Source organism: Mustela nivalis (assembly GCF_964662115.1).
Source record: "Mustela nivalis genome assembly, chromosome: 4".
In the NCBI taxonomy this organism is placed as follows: domain Eukaryota; kingdom Metazoa; phylum Chordata; class Mammalia; order Carnivora; family Mustelidae; genus Mustela; species Mustela nivalis.
Genome location: NC_139023.1, coordinates 113,295,941 through 113,312,931, shown reverse-complemented (window position 1 = coordinate 113,312,931; position 16,991 = coordinate 113,295,941). Strand labels below are relative to the sequence as shown.

The window sequence follows — 16,991 nt, the reverse complement described above, 5'->3', positions numbered from 1 at the left end:
GAAAGAAAACCTTTAGGCACTACATGCAAATCAAAGATTTTACACTGGCATCCTAACCTAATATGCCAAACATTAAAAGCATTTGCCTCAATTCTCTCTTTATATTTGAGTGAATTAACATTTTTCATAGGTACCAATCATATAAATACAATTTTTTTTATTATACTGGAATGATCATTTGTATGAATGAAAGTTTTGATTGAAGGATATAAGAGTAATCAAATTTTATTTTTGATGTTACTATTCTAATGAAATAGCCTTTTGATTGGCAAAGCGTTCATTGTTCATCAAACTATTTTCTGCTAAGCTAGGTTATGTTTTATTGTGAGAATATATTTAGACTAAAGATACCAATACAAAATTTAGTCAAATGAAGCACTTGTTTAATCAAAAAACTTAAAGAAGATTTGGCAGAAGAAAAGATGGACAAGATATTAAAGTACTAAAGTTTGGCAGGAAAGTTTTAAAGACAAATATTGAAAGGGTAAGGGAAATAAATATAAATATTTTTGAAAATATAAAGATGAAAATGCTTTTCATCTAATGTTGCATCTGCATGATGTACAGGTAACCTTTATTGGAATATGCTTTTGACCAGTAACATTGGCTACTGTTGAAGCTTATTTATGTTTACTTGCATCAGTAAGAGAACAGGTAGAATGATTAGTGAGCTAATAGATTTTCCTTCTTAGTAATTTGATGGAGTGAAGAAATACTATTTTAATGAAATAAATAGAAGTGTTTTAGTAAAAGATGTTTTTGCAAAGAATATGGTGTTTATATTAATAGAGAATTTTAATGCTACTAAGCACATACCAATTTAAAAAGTTTAATATAAACATCTAGTTATTTATATTTTAAAATCAGAATTGTTATGGGAATTTGGGATCTGCATAACTGTATACATTGGCAAATTTTCTATTGAAACATTTAAAAACAGTCTAAATATTATAATTCATAAAGCAATATGCAAAATAATAAAGTAGAATTTGAGGAAAGCCCAATGATGTAAAAGAATATTACTTATTCAACTCTCAGTTTTAATGACTGGAATGAGTGCAGAAAAAAATGAGGACAGATTTATTCTTGTGGTTTTCCTCAGATTACATATTAATAACTGTAAGTTAACTTTGAACACATGCTAAAATATCCATTCCTTTTAAAAATGCACTTTGAAAAGTGTGGCAATAAGGAAAGGAAGACAACACAATGCGTAGAGGGGAATTGCAACGTCTGAAAAATATGTCCGGAACACATTCTTTAGACTACAGTTTGAAAAGCAAAGAATTTTAAAATACCACAATTAATCTGTTCACATATAGCTTTGTGTAGCCATTCTGCTGTCAGTTCAATTCTGGAGCAAAAATATCTCTCAGAAAGAAGTACTGTTCCTTGAAAGAATTTGTGGCACTGAAAGCAAATTGAGAAAGGAAATAAGTTTTAAGTTTCAGAGACAGAGACCACTAGATATTTGTTAAGAAAGAAGAAAGAGCTTGACAGTTTGTCTGATAGTTTCTGATACTAACAGGATGTTCTGGACCAGTTATTTTGATAGTCTGCTCTGGGTAATGAACCTGAAATAAGTTCTAGGAAGCCCTGGAGCTAATTTTAGAAATAAAAATAATTCTAGAGTTCTTACTGTAATGGGTCTGAAAAAATAAAAAGAGTAAAATATTCAATTGAGAAAGAACAAGAAATAATTTGGGTATTTTCTAAAATGTTTTGAGAAAGCAGTTTAGGAGAAAACCTCATTGTGCCATCAAGGATGGCCAATTTTTCTGTGATCCTATCTTTGCTGCAGTACCATTAAAATCTAGAACCCAGAAGGTCTTAAATCAGCTTATTTGTTTTTTACATTCTAAAGAAGAACAACAGATTCAATGATATGTTTATTACTGGTCATTTACATATTACCACTAGTGATGAACTTGCAAGAAATTCATGGTTTTGCATTTTTTTTTTATTTGTTTGAATTTGGAAGTCTGATCCTCAAAAAAACAGCACCATCAAGGATATAGGGATTTGGTAATAATAAAGAAGAAATCTAACAATCCGAAATCCTCAACTTATTTTATTGTTAGTATTTCTTCCAACCAGCCATATTTAAGAGCTGATTTTTATTTTTAAAAATTTAATTTTTTGTTTACTTTATCTTTCTACTATCAGCATTTAACTGAAGAAGGATTTAAAGATAACCAGCCTATGAACACTTAAATTGTATTAGAATATTGGTGCTATTAAAATGCACCTTTGTGGCTTTGTTTACAGTGAGTTTTACATGGTAATAATTATTTTAATAATAATATTTAATAATTATTTTTACAGTGAGTTTATAGAAGAAGATATCTTGGTGATAACACAGGATCAATAATCCTTTCTCAAGATCAGTGATGATATCTATTATCTTTATCATTAGCCTGTAACATTAATCTCAGAACTTTAAGGTAAATGGACAGTAGAAAATAAATTCCTGCTTTTAAAAAAGTAATCTGGAGTTAAACAACCTATTTTAGCAATTATTTTCTTTCCTTTTGAATGTATTTGTTGATAAGCTCTTATTCATATTTTGTCCTTCGAGTTGTAGAGTGTTAAGTGGGGGCAAACAATTTTTCATACCTTAACTCAGGATTATTTTTGTCACGGTAGGCAGGATTCACATGGGTTATTTTTGAAAATCTTGAAAATGGCAGAGGTGGACAATTATATAAAACTAGTTGAATATTTTTCCTAAATAGATGAAGTAATTGAGAGCAGAGTGGTTAAGTTATTCTCCTACACAGTACAAGTGTGTAGCAAGATAAAGAACTAAGCCATGACCTTCAGACCACTGGCCTACTTTCTTTGCTACATTCTTGCAACATCTGTTAACCAGAGGACATGAAAGGGAACACACAGTGCATTCTAGGATTTCAATAAGTATTCTAGAGAATAGAAAATTGTAGCAGATTTATGTTTTGATATTAAAAGTTCATGGGTTTTAGATAGCATGGAATAGTAGCAATCTTCCAATCTAGTTAATCAACACCAGTTGATTACACAAATCACTCTTGCTCCTTCATCCTTGGTTTTCTCATTTTAAATAATGAAAAAAAATCAAACACGATATATTTTTCAGATTAGTTTCATCTCTATAGATAGAACATTTCATGACTCTGTAGAATCCATTTCTAGATTTAGAAATTTAGGATTCTAGAAATGATAATTATTTACTTACTCTTTAGACAAAACTGAACTTGTTGAAATTGCCTCCTAGTTTTTTGGTGGCCTACTTCAAAAATAAATTAAGAGGGTATATGACACCTGTCCTTGGTCCTTCTATCTCATCCAACCATTCACCACAATGTAAAGAACTCATTGCTATCACCACGATCCACACAGTCTCTTGCAGATTTAGCTGACCTGGATCAGTGCAGCTGTTACCAGATTACTCTCCTTACTTCTCTTTTATGGATTGCTGTCTCTGTGTCATCTGTAAACTGGATAAAACATAGATGAATGAGTGTGTGGTGCGAAAGACACTGATTTTCTCTACTGAAAGCAATAGCAGTTGTTTATATTGTTGGCTTCTAATTGAGGCTGACACCACTTTGGTCCATGAGAGGTGGGGATTTCCAAGAAATCAAGGTCAGGGGGAAAATAAGGGGAGTGCATTTATAAAAATGTTCACATAGGAAGTTGTATGCAGAAATTTGAATTTATGCATAACTCTTGCATTCATTGGATATATCAGGAATGCTACAAAGCACCATGTGTTAATATTGAATGGCAAAATACAGTTAAAATCTTTTAAAATATTTGTTCTCACCAGAAAAACACCTAAAGGTGAAATGCATAGTAAGAAAAGTTTAAGGACAGAATTATGCTATGGAGTCACAAATGATACTATTTGAAAGAAAAAGTGGCACCTATCATAATTATTCTTACTTATGCTTTATCACAAACCATAAATAATATAGTTTTAAAAACTGTTTTTAATTTAAAAACAGTAATGGTTAAGACTGTTCATCATCTGAGTTTCCACCTGGTTCACCTTCAAGTTACTCCTTTGTATATCCAACATGACTATTGTTTGCTCCCAAAAGTCTTTTGTAAAAAATAAACATATTACTTTAATACAGTGATGATTTCCGTTAGATTTTCCTTATATATCTTCCAAAATAAAATTAAGTGTAAAATAATGTGGTTGCTTTTATTTATAGCTTATGGAATTTATCTTAATTCTTTATAGTTATAAATAAAAGACACATGCATCTATATCATGTATGTAAAAGAGATACCAGGAGAACAGTGGAGCCAAAGAATTGTGAAAAAGTCTAACTAGGAGTATGCACTTCTCCAGAACACATAGCCATTGTCCGTGAATATTTCTGGTGCCATAGGCTAAATCTGAGTAGTCTTATTCAAAGAGTATGTAAATATAAAAGAATGATTTATGTGGTTGCTCTATATGATGCTTTATTGAAGGGCTTAGTCTCATAATTTATATTCCTCTCAGATTTAATGGTACATCTTTACTGTGATAAAAAGTCTGCTAATTTGGAAATGTTTAGATTGGATTCTGCAACTTTTCTAGGATAGGACTGCAGTGTATATGGCTCTTCAGCCTGTGTTTTCTTGGACCAATTTTGATAGCTCAATTCCAGCTTACTTTCTCAGTTGCCTGACAATAAACTGAACTTGAGTATTGGTGGGTCCAGGGGGCCAATAAATAAAACCCAAACATCATGCAGGTATAATTCTGCTCATTCAGTCATTTATTTATTCATTTTTTTCATTCCACCTTTCCTTCCCACATCAAAGCAAGTGTTGTGCTTTGAATCCCAGTCTCCAGGCCCAGTGCTCAGTGTAACTGGCCCAGCCATTTGTGCAAAGGGGTGGAAGGAAGGGCTATTTCAGTTGACTGGTCATTTCCAAAGACCCACACAAAAGGAGGGATTTTGGATGTCCATTCAGTGGCTGGCTGGACTGTCTTCTTCCCTCCATGACTCTGGGATATTTAGCAATCCACTGTCAACCCCACGATCACTTCTCCTTTCTACCTGCCTTATTCTAAGGACTGGCGAATAAGATCTGGAATCAGAATCTTCCTCTTGTGTCATCTTTAGTACCCACCATCAATGTAGTATTAAAGTATAAAGAATTCTACATCTGTTAGAGCAGCATGCATTCTTTTAAGCATCTCATAGTAACCCCTCATAGTAACCCTTTTCATTGAAGAATTGCCCATCAAGAAGAATTAAAATATGGAATTGGAATCTAATTTCAATAGTACGCAGTAAAATCAATTTATCCAAGTACTTTTTAAATGCTTAGTAGTGTTCCAAGATTGGGCCAGCCATAATAGGAGATTACAAAGGAAATATAGGACACAGCGTTATAACTGCAGGAAGTTTTAAAAATGTACTTGGGAAGGGCTGTGGATTTTTAGAGCATGACCAGTCATTATGCCTTCTACCTGTAACTTGTGTTTTTAATGATGTTAATTGTAAAAAGGTACAAGGTATTTTACCTTTTAAAAAATATTTACTTTTCGGAAAAGAGAGAGAGTATCTTTCTTAAGGTAATTCATTGTTTTCTAACGTAAAGTTAATGAAGATACAAATCGTATGGCTTAATCTTTGTTTTCTGTGATTTATTGTTGTGCTCCTGTATTGGTAAACCTTTCCCTTATCTAATTCAGTATTATGCTGTTAAAGTAACAGGTCTCTGATACTGTGGATAGATTGAAATTCAGATGTTATAGACCTCTATATCATAATTTTATAGCCTTTATGCTTTGAGGTCTTTTACCTCCATATCTACAATTGTGTACTCTTGTGTAAGTTACCTCATAAAATATATATTTTAGCAATATGTGATGCTCTGGATCTTGTTTTATTTAGAAGAAGCTTTAACAGCTTTCTGTGAAAGCTGTGTTTAGCAGAGTAAAGATTTATTCTTTTGTTGTTGGCTAAGTGTTCTTTCTTCCTACCAAGTATTTTTCACATGGTAATAGCAGACCACTTTCTTCTCTTTCAGCCTTTTCAGCATGCTTATTGCAACATAATTCAGTTTTTAATCGGTCTTTTATGATACTGACTTGGTAGAAGATTCACCTATCTGTCTTAAAGTACCTCTGAATATATGGTTTATTAGATTAAAAACCACACTTACCTTCATTCTATAGTTGTTATGAGAGTCCATTGTGTAGTCATAAAAATAGTTTAAGTTCACATTAAAGATGAGTTTACTATATGCAGAATTTTTAAACTATTACCCATATTACTGCTATCAGTGTTTCAAATGTTACAGTCTACTTGCTTAAATTGAGAACAAAAAAAGACCTGATTTTTAATTATTTTAATATTTAACACCTATTTTTGCATGTCCTTGGCAAGTGTTATGTGAGGTTTATGGGAAACGAACTATGTGTGGTCTTTTAGTAATCATGCATTATTTTGTTCAATTACCTTATAATTTTCAAAGGAATTATCACTGAAGCACTCCTTTTGAAAGGAACATACACAAAACCAATGTACTCTAGGAAATTGCATATTCTGGGAAAAGAAACGAATGAATCAGCAAGTACTTTTTGGGTGCTTGTAAGCATTCAGCCTTGAACTATTACTCAGCAAAAGACTATGCTCTCCACTGGCTGCCCTGTAGTCTTCCATATTTAGGTTGACCTTTATTACGATGTATTAGGTCCTGACCTGTATGGCTCCTTTTCCTTGCCACTATAGTGCTCTTTCTAATCTCCTCATTCAATGCCCTTTTAATGCTTGATTCTCAATATTGCATTGTATGCACTTAGCATATCTACATTTCACTGAGACATTTCATATGCCTTAAATTTGATCCCATTGTTTTTCTGGGGAAAAAAATACATGGAAATAAAGTATGTGTATCATGGAATTAAATAAATCTGCCTTTATTTGAATTCTGCTCCATCTTTTGTTATCTTTGGGATCCTAAGCACACCTAATGTCTCTGAACTTCAGTTTCTTCATATGTAGAATTGGGCTAAATACATACTCCCTAGGACTACTATGACTATGTGATTATTATATGATGATTTTATGGGGTTGTAATGATCATATGTAGGTTTATCTTCTAATCTTAAAACATGTTAATAGTGGAGTATATGATGATTCAGTACCATTGCATGTGTCTATCAGTAAACTCTATTGCTCCCTGACCTTAGCTTCCCAAACACCCTCTACCATATACATTGGTGGTTCCCATGGTTACCACTGATTAGAGTAACCTTATTATCTGCCTGGTTAGCATCTTTTTTTATTCCCAGTTGAATCGTTCCTTATCAAGATGCTGAATGCTGGGGTTGTAAAAATATAGAAATTAAATGCCTCTGCTTCCCCCCTACCGCCCGCTCCCCGCTTCCTGGGCTAGTTCTGCTAGTCAACAGAGGAAGATGAGAATTATGCTTGTAGTGTAATTTATTTGGCAAATAGTAGTGATGTTGCAAAATGTGTACTTAGGGTTGAGAGGATTTAAAATACCTTGTTACCATTTCTGGGAAGTAAAGAAAGCCTGTGGAGACCAAATTAAAGCTTTCTGATGATTTGTGTGGGCTGAATACAATCAGTGAAGTAAATAAGGCACTGAGTCATAACTAAATGGTTGTAGAGAGACATGATGTTGTAGAAGAGCAATATAAGAAATTCGGATATAGACATGAATTCAAGGAAAGCTTTATGCTTTGAGAGATGCATCAGCTCTGGTATTTTGAGTTTATTTCTGAAATAATTTTTTAAAAGGTTATCTTTCTATGTTCTGCACATTTTCATTTCAACTATACATGGACAAATATTAACTTTAAAAACTTGGTCATTGGTTTCTTTGAATTCTCAGTACTGTTCTTCAATAATACATGATATCATGTTGTTTCTCAGGAATTCATGTGTCATTTCAAAACATATTTGCTTTTTGGTCTTTGATAGAATAATACAATATGATGGTGAGATTGGCTAAGCTCATTCCATAAAATATACTTTCAAATATACAAAAAAACTTAAAACATAGAAAATTTTAAAAAAAGACTTAACCTGTCTACTATAAATGAGAAATATGTTCCAAAGTGGAAAATGTTTTCTTAAAATATATTATTTTTGAGAAAAAAAGTTCTGTAACTCCAAGTCAAAAACAATACTATTTCAGAGACTGAATAGAATGACCTTAAATATTCAGTAATAATTTTTGTACTTTGCTTTTGAATTAACACTTATAAGAGATAAATAATACTTTGAGATAGTCCTGAGTACTTATTCATATTATTCAAATTGAGCAAGATGTAGAGAACCTAGGTGATAGAAAGTAACTAGGGGATTTAAAAAATACACATTCTTAATGGTGAAAGAATAAGAAACTGACATATCAGTTTCATTCTACCTTCTTCCAAACCTGTTTTCATTCTGTTACATTGATTTGTCAATAGCCTTTATTATTTGGAATTAGTGATTTCTTCTTTTTATTCTGTTTTGAATTTCTAAGTGCTTTGCCCATTTAAAGGAGCTTTCTCTTCATATTAACCTACTATGTCTATGTTTATATTTCTGTATATACACATACATATACATATAAATATATGAAACCTATACACTATAAGTCATATCTATGTATGCCATCTATATATGATGTATCGCTATATATAGTAAATTTACCAGACACTTTGTTCTTTAGGTCATTCTTTCAATATTGATTCATGCCTTTCAAGGGGCATTTTTTTTTTAAATTTTAAATTTTTATATACTATGTTTGTTAAAATGGAACAGAGAGGATTTGATGTCAGGCCACCATCACTCATTATCCAAAACTTCAGGCCAGAGCTCCATGAGAACACAGAATGGACCACCAGTTTTAACATCCTTTCTTTGGAAATTGGTTCAAGTTTAAATATGGGAAGGGTTGACCAACTGTCAGAAAGCTGAATTACTGAGTACAATTCATTATTGTTTCAAATCAGTCAATGTGATACAACACATCAATAAAAGAACAAGAACCATATGATACTCTCAATAGATGCTGAAAAAGCATTTGACAAAGTACAGCATCCCTTCCTGATCAAAACTCTTCAAAGTGTAGGGATAGAGGGTACATACCTCAATATCATCAAAGCCATCTATGAAAAACCCACTGCAAATATCATTCTCAATGGAGAAAAACTGAAAGCTTTTCCGCTAAGGTCAGGAACACGGCAGGGATGTCCATTATCACCACTGCTATTCAACATAGTACTAGAAGTCCTAGCCTCAGCAATCAGACAACAAAAGGAAATTAAAGGCATCCAAATCGGCAAAGAAGAAGTCAAATTATCACTCTTCGCAGATGATATGATACTATATGTGGAAAACCCAAAAGACTCCACTCTAAAACTGCTAGAACTTATACAGGAATTCAGTAAAGTGTCAGAATATAAAATCAATGCACAGAAATCAGTTGCATTTCTCTACACCAACAGCAAGACAGAAGAAAGAGAAATTAAGGAGTCAATCCCATTTACAATTGTTTCAAAAATTAAAATCATAATTGTTCACTTATGTGTAAGATGATTTATATACTGTTTGTGCACTGGGTGAGGAGTTTATACAAATGAGTGAGACAAGTTTCACTGAGCCACCCAAGAAATTTATAATCCAATAAGAAAGATATACAAAAAAGAGCTAATAAGCAAGCAAATAAATATTTTTTTTAGTGGAAAAGAATGATATAAAGGAAAGTAAATAATAATACAAAAGAAAATAATGGGTAGGGTATGTGGTGTTTGTGTGTGTGTGATTTAAAACCAGGAGTTTATTTTTGATAAATTTGGGAAGATACAAAAAGTAACATAGAAGTCAGGATTTGAGGTTGCAGAGTATCCAGTAATGCAAAGAGGAAATAGCAGGCCTGACTATTGCATATGGGAAAACCATTTGGAGGCATGGGCTTTCTATGTTTGAGGCATGAGATTATTTTTGAATTCTCTAGTTCTTAATCTGTTGCTTTACAAATGTTTATTTTCATCATCAAAGTCATTATTTTTTGGGTAACATACCACTCATGAGATTTTTTTTTAACCCAAATCTGCTTTAGTTTTTCCCTTTGGCAGTGAACTGTGTTCCCAAGGAAAGATTGCTGTATCCTGAAGGTTCACTGACATCTGGGTATGGACATGTCATTCCTGGATCTTTCTTGGATTTGAAATTCACATTTCTGTAATTCTAATTTTGAATATAGTTATGGCAACATTTGGGCCTTTCATGTAAATGTTATTCTAAAGAAAATGAAATTAAATTAAACAAATTAAAGAAAGAATTTTACTCAGTTTTCTTGGTCTTATAATACAGAGTAATGTAGAGAGATATATTAATATCTAAAACTTGGAAAGAATCATTTTGTGGCTTTCATATTTACTGCACGTTCTGACAAAACAGCCTCCTTTGTAAAATCCACTAATAACAAGTAACATTTCCTTACTGTATTCCATAGGCTGTTAAAAGTGCTGCTTCATTTTTTTTCTTCCTAATCTTTATACTGCTTATAAACTAAAAAGTAGTTACTATTCTTACTAGCATTTACGGGTGAGGAAACTGAGGTGCAGCTAGGTTGGGGAACTTGTCATACTTGAAGCCTTTAGAATAGTGCCTAGAACACCCTGGTTTCTGTTGAAGTCTTTTATTTGGGAGTTTCAGGTATGTTAACAGTAGGAGGGACAATGAGATCAAGGTATTTATTTTCTGTTTCCTGTTTGAAGTCACCTTGGGTTGGCTGTGTACCTTAAACAAAGTCATGCTTTTCTAATGGCAGCCATTCTATATCACTTTCATTCAGAAATCCACAGATTCTTCTCCTCTCTACCCTTCGGAACAGGAGGGGTTGCCACTTCACTGCTACTAGCTCTGAATTCTTGTTGTGCTAGTCCTCATTTTCTTGTTACACTCCACCCACACCTGTGTCATTCACCCTTTCAAAAAATAAACCCTTTTCCAATTATCTTATTTCAAAACTGCTATTATTATTAACACTATACTGTGCTCCCTGTGTAGAAAAGCTAATTTTAGCTCATTCTTAATGATTTGATGATTTGTCCAGTCCAATTGGGAAGTGCTATGATCTGTTGGAATGTATTACTAGATTTAATGCCATATATACATCATATTATGAAACCTAGAATTCCTCACACAGACCTTGAACTTCTGCCCTTTATGAGCTGAAATCTTCGTGTCCACATGTATTTTAACAGTGCAACCAAGGCTGACGTGATGTGAGGGGTGTTCACTGGCAATGTCCCTTCAGAAAGACACTAGGTTTGACCACAAACAGGACTGATAACCAAATAGCCACGCCACTGCATAGTTGAGAGACTGTTCTTTAAGGAAACATGGTTATTTTAACTTAAAATGATATGGAACCAACTTTATGAAACTAATGTCCCAATTATATATATTAAAAAGTCTCTGTTTGAAAAATCCTCTACTATGATTAAGGCATTTGGTGAATTGGTTGTTTACGAATTCTTGATTTCTCTTATACCTTTCTTTTATCTGTTCTTTGCTTTATTGTGAAATCTAGACTGTTTATTAAGTTGGTGGGGGGGAAACCAAAACAAAATATACTTTATTGTTGGACAAATTGCACAGCCAAAGGTTTTTGTTTTCTAGTAACTTATAAAGAGTAATAAGGAGAAACTAACAAGTTTCAAAAGAACTGTTTTGTATGTTATCTCTTTTTTGTTTTCCAGACCCATGGTTTAATAGATACTAATAAATGGTTAGTGGTCAAATAGCAAGCCACAGAATAGAAGGAAAAGTAGGAAAGTTCCACAAAAGCATGACAAGCTTTATAAGATCTTTGATTCCTTCATCCAGCTAACATTATTCAGCATCCCAGTACATGATACTACAGTTGAATAAGTAAAGAATATTGAGGTAACTTAGAACCATTCTGCATTCTCAAGGAACTTTAAACTACTAACGAAGATTAAATATATATGCATGGATAACATAATTATCAGATAGTAGTTCCATGCAAAATAGCAAGTTCAGTAGAAAATGAGATGATTTACAACGAGGTTTGGTGAATTGAAGGAGAAGGTAAAGAAGAAATAAAAGAGGAAAAGAGTAAGCCATGTTTTCTGCTCTGAAAAGAGAAAAGAAGATTTGATCAAAGAAGTAGGCATGTTCAAAAATACATCTTCATGACTGTGAAAAATGTGATCTGGGGTGAGGGTGCACTGGAAATGGAAACATCAGGCCAAAAGGACAGAAATGTTAACTTTTCTGTCAAGGTCATTATCATGTTCCCAGCTTCAAGGTCACCTGTTTCCAAAACAAGTGTAGATTATTCGACTCAGCATGGAGAAAATCATTACTCAGCAAGTAAAATTAAACACTAATAAGGACATTAATAAAGACATTAGGCTTCATAGAGCAACATCCTAGAATTTCTTTTAAAATGTAGCATATGTACTAAAAATGATTTGAGCTCAAAGATGCTTCTTCAGAGGTATGAAACTTCACTGTTTTTTTAAGAGCAAGTAGAATTTTAAAAATAATTAACATCTACAGAAGGGTAATTGCTTTTCATTTTAAAGAAAGAGATAAGCACCCAAGTTTTATAATATAAAAAAGTGTTATGCATGTGCATTAGCTAGTGTCCTCAAAGGATTTTTACTACACATTTAGTATTGTGTGCAATAACTTTGTGTCATGGCACTGTGCTCTGACATGAAAACACTGATTGTTTCCTGAGTTGGACAGAAGTAGGTGAAGAATAATGATATGTGTTGAAATTCTTTTATATGCATAGTCTGTGATTATGCTCTTTTTATTTGCTTTAAGTGAGATAGTTAATATTTTAAGTTAAAAGCATTTTTATTAGTTTGATTTTCACAAGTGGCCAATGAAGTTTGTTTATCTGAATAAAGAAGTGTTCTGCAATCTGTGCAAATCAGCATCCATTGTTTGTTAATCATGGACTCATTTATTCTTTCATCTAAGTAGATATTGGGAGCTCATAATTTGCAAAATACTAAAGTATTGAAAGAGACACCAAGATGAATCAGTGTGGTTTCTAGCTTCAAGAATCTTATGTTTAGCAAGTAACAGATACAAATAATTTTAACATGGATATAAACATCATGATATAAGGTACAATAAGTTACAACATCCTCATTATTCAGAAAGGGGAAGTTGTTACAGGAATTTGAGGAATACTAATGTTAATTCTCTACCTTGCTTTTCCTTCTTCACTCACTGCCCCTGCATGTTTTTCCCCTGCATGTTCAGTGTGAGCCCTATTTGATACCAAATATAGCAGTCCATTTGAGGTAATTTAGCATCGTCTCAGACTTACTGAAACCTTACCATGTTGCTAATCTGTGTATTCACTCAATTAATTCAGCAAGAATTTATTGAGTGTCTAGTATGAGTCAGAAATTACTCCCCAAGAACCCATGGTATAGTAGTAAATACAGAGCTGTCCTGCTTTCTTGGAATGCATATTCTAGTTGGGACAAGTAATATATACAATTTCTGGTTGAAGAGGTGGTATAGAAAATTAAAAAAATATGAAGCAGCATAAGTGGTAAAGAGATGCTGAAGATGGGGTGTCATTTTAAAGAGAATGATCAGAAAAACAGCTTTCTGAGATGACATGAGCAGACACTGGAAAGATGAAAGGGAACAAACGGGCTCACTCTCTGGGGAAAGCCAAGTGTGCAACAACTTCTGTTAGTACTATTAGTCATTGGAATTCTTCTGTCCTCTCAGGGCCACATGAATACCTGATATCCATTAACTGTGTAAATACCTTATATCTGTGAGTATCTGGAGTCATCGAGTTATCCTTCCAGTATGTGCAGTCAGTTATGTCTTTGGCCCTGCTTCGTTTTTGTAAATTTGTTTCATAAATTGAAGTCCTTTATTTAAATTTCAGCCCCAGCATTGATGTTCAGGCACCGGTTTCCACACACTACAGTTGTCGCCTATCTGATATTCTCCTTGTGTGTACAAACCCTGTCATCAAGCTTGAGAAGAGAGTCAGTGTACCTGCTAGTTACTTAAGCTTTTTCTCTTCACTATCAACAATTTATTGTGGATCATTGTTATTATCTGTTATCATAATATGAATAAACTCTTCTTACCCAGTGTATTAAATTGTTTAAAATAGATTCTTCTCTCCCACAGTAGCACAGATTTAGCTGGGTCCATGGGCCCTCTAGATAGGACTACATTTCCCACTTTTCCTCGCAGTTAAGTGGAAGGCCAGTGGAATGTGAGTGAAAGTATGGACAATGCGCAAGTCATTTCCAATGTAAAGATAAGCTACTTGCCCTGGACTAACACTCCACACTTCTCTCAGTGACTTGGAACACTGATGCGGCTGTGACCCAGCTTTGACCATGCAGATAGAGACAATACACTAGAGGGTTTCTGAGCAACAAGATAGAAGGAACCTGGCTCTCCTGTAGATTAGAGCTGCCCTGTGGTGGACTGCTATGGAGAGAAGCTCACCTCTATCATATTTAAAGCCCACCCCTATTTGGGTTGTCATTGTTCCAGTAGGTTAAGCCTTAGTATGACAATTATGCATGCCTCTCTGAACATCTCACTAAATGAAACAGATATCCCACTGCACCTGCTATCCTAGTGAAGATATCCGATGTTGTAGACCCAGATACTCTTCTTCTATTCCTTCCCACACAGGGTGGCTGTTTTTGTTTTTGCTGCTCTGCTGCTGTCACTGCTGCCCCTTCTCTTCCTCCTGCAACAGCTGTCCCTCTTAAGGTATAATTTAAATATTATAAAATATATCTATTTTAAATGTACAACTCAATTATTAGCAGTAAATTTACAGACTTATGCAGCCATCGTCAAAATCTAGTTTTAGAGTATTTCCATCACCAATCAAATTCCTCATGCCCTTTGCAATCAGTCGACCCCATTCCCGCAGCACTCTCAGGCAGTCACAAATCTGTTTCTATAGCTTTACATTTTCTGGTCATTTAGATATTATGTAGTCTTTTGTGTCTGACATCTTTCACTTAGAGTGAGTTTATTATGTTTCTCCAGGTTGTACTATGTACTAAGAATGTTTCTTCTAAAGATGATTGGTATTCCATCATAGAGATGTGTCACATTTTGTTTTTCCATTCAAAATCTCATGGACTTTGGATTGTTTCCACTTTTTTACTGTTATAAAAAATGCTGCTATGGATATTTATGTAAAAGTTTGTGTGTGTGTGTGTGTATACAAGAACAAAATACAAAATGACATATACATATTTCATTGTGTGTCTTGTCTACTCAGGCTGCCATAATGATTTACAAGGACTAGGTGGCTTCAACAACAGAAATTATTTTTCTGACAGTTCTGGACACCAATGTGAAGGTTCAGCACGATTGGTGTCTGTTGACAACTTTCCCTTTGGGTTGCAGACAATTGCCTTCTCACTGTATACTCACGTGATCTCTTCTTTTTGTGTGCATGGAAAAGAAAGTACAAGGTCTCTGGCATCTCTTCTTAAAAGGACACATCCTTTTGGATTGGGGCGCCACTCTGACCTCATTTAACCTTAACTGCTTCTGTAGAGGTCCAGTCTCAAAAGGCTGCCACATGGAGGAGTTCAGGGGTTCAATATTCAAATTTTGGAGGGACAGAAATTTTCAGATACCTAGGAAGGAAAGTATCTGGGTAGATACCTAGGAAGATACCTAGGAAGGAAGATACCTAGGAAGGAAAGGAAATTGTTTAGCCATATGGTAAACCAATGTTTAACTTAAGTAACTGCATAACTTTTCCAAAATGACTACTCAGTTTTACATTCCCAGTAGCAGTGTATGAGGGTTTCAGTTTCTTCACATCCTTGTCAATTTTGTGAGACATATGAAGTGGTATCTAATTAGGGCTTTAATTTATATTTTTCTGGTGATTAATGATATTGAGTATCTTTTCTTGTGTATCATATATTATATATATTATAGAATATTAAAGAATATATTATTTATATTATAATATGTAATATTATATAGTATTATATAGTATTATAATTTTATATAATATTGTAAAAGATTTTATATAATATTATATATTATATATAATGTAATATTAATTTACTATATTAAAGAATATATTATATTCTTATATAATATATTAAAAGAATATATTATATTATTATATTCTATATAATATATTAAAGAATATATTATATTCTTTAATGAATTATTTATGTCCAAATCTTATGTGAATTTTAATTACATTTTCAACTTATTAAACTTTAAATATTCTTTGTGTATTCTTGAGAAATTATTTTTATCAGCTATATGATTTGCAAATATTTCCCCCAAGTCTTTTTTTCCCCTTTTCTTAATGGTAACTTTTGAAGTGCAAATTACTATTTGCTGAAGTCCAGTTTAACAGTCGTTTTCTTCTAAGTAACTTGCTTTTGGTAATTTATCTAAGATCTCTCTGAATAATCTAAGGTCAGTGCTTTTTTTTTTTTTTTTCTTTTTTACTCTTAAAATTTTACTTGTTGAGCTTTTATACTTAGATTTAGGAGCAGTTCGTGTTGTATTTGAATGAGGCACGAGGCAATATTTTGTCGTGGGAATATACAATTTGTCTAGCACTATTTTGTGGAAATAGTATTCTTTCACCAATTTCATAGCCTTGGCACCTTCACTAAAAATCAATTGACCATATAAATAAGGGTTTATTTCTGAACCTTAAGTCTTATTCAGTTGATCTGTATGCCTGTCTTTATGCCAGTAATACATTGTTGCTATAGAGGTAGTTTTGAAACTGAGAAATGTAAATTCTCTAAACTTTCCCTCTTTTTTTTTTTTTTTTTTCCAGACTTACATTTGACTATTGAGTCCATCCCTTTAGGGGATGATTAGGATCCCCTTTAATTTCTTCAAATAACCTTCTGGGAAATTGGCAAGGATTATGTTAAATCCATAGATCCAGTTTGAAGAAGATTGAAATCTTAACAATAGCGTTTTCTTTTTCGT

General features: G+C 33.2%; 1 protein-coding gene across 3 annotated transcripts in view; it reads left to right on the top strand.

Annotated features, from left to right (window-relative positions):
- The window catches only part of GRID2 (glutamate ionotropic receptor delta type subunit 2), a 1,513,029-nt gene that overhangs the window by 324,268 nt on the left and 1,171,770 nt on the right, over positions 1–16,991 (top strand). The gene's annotated exons all lie outside the window — the stretch shown is intronic.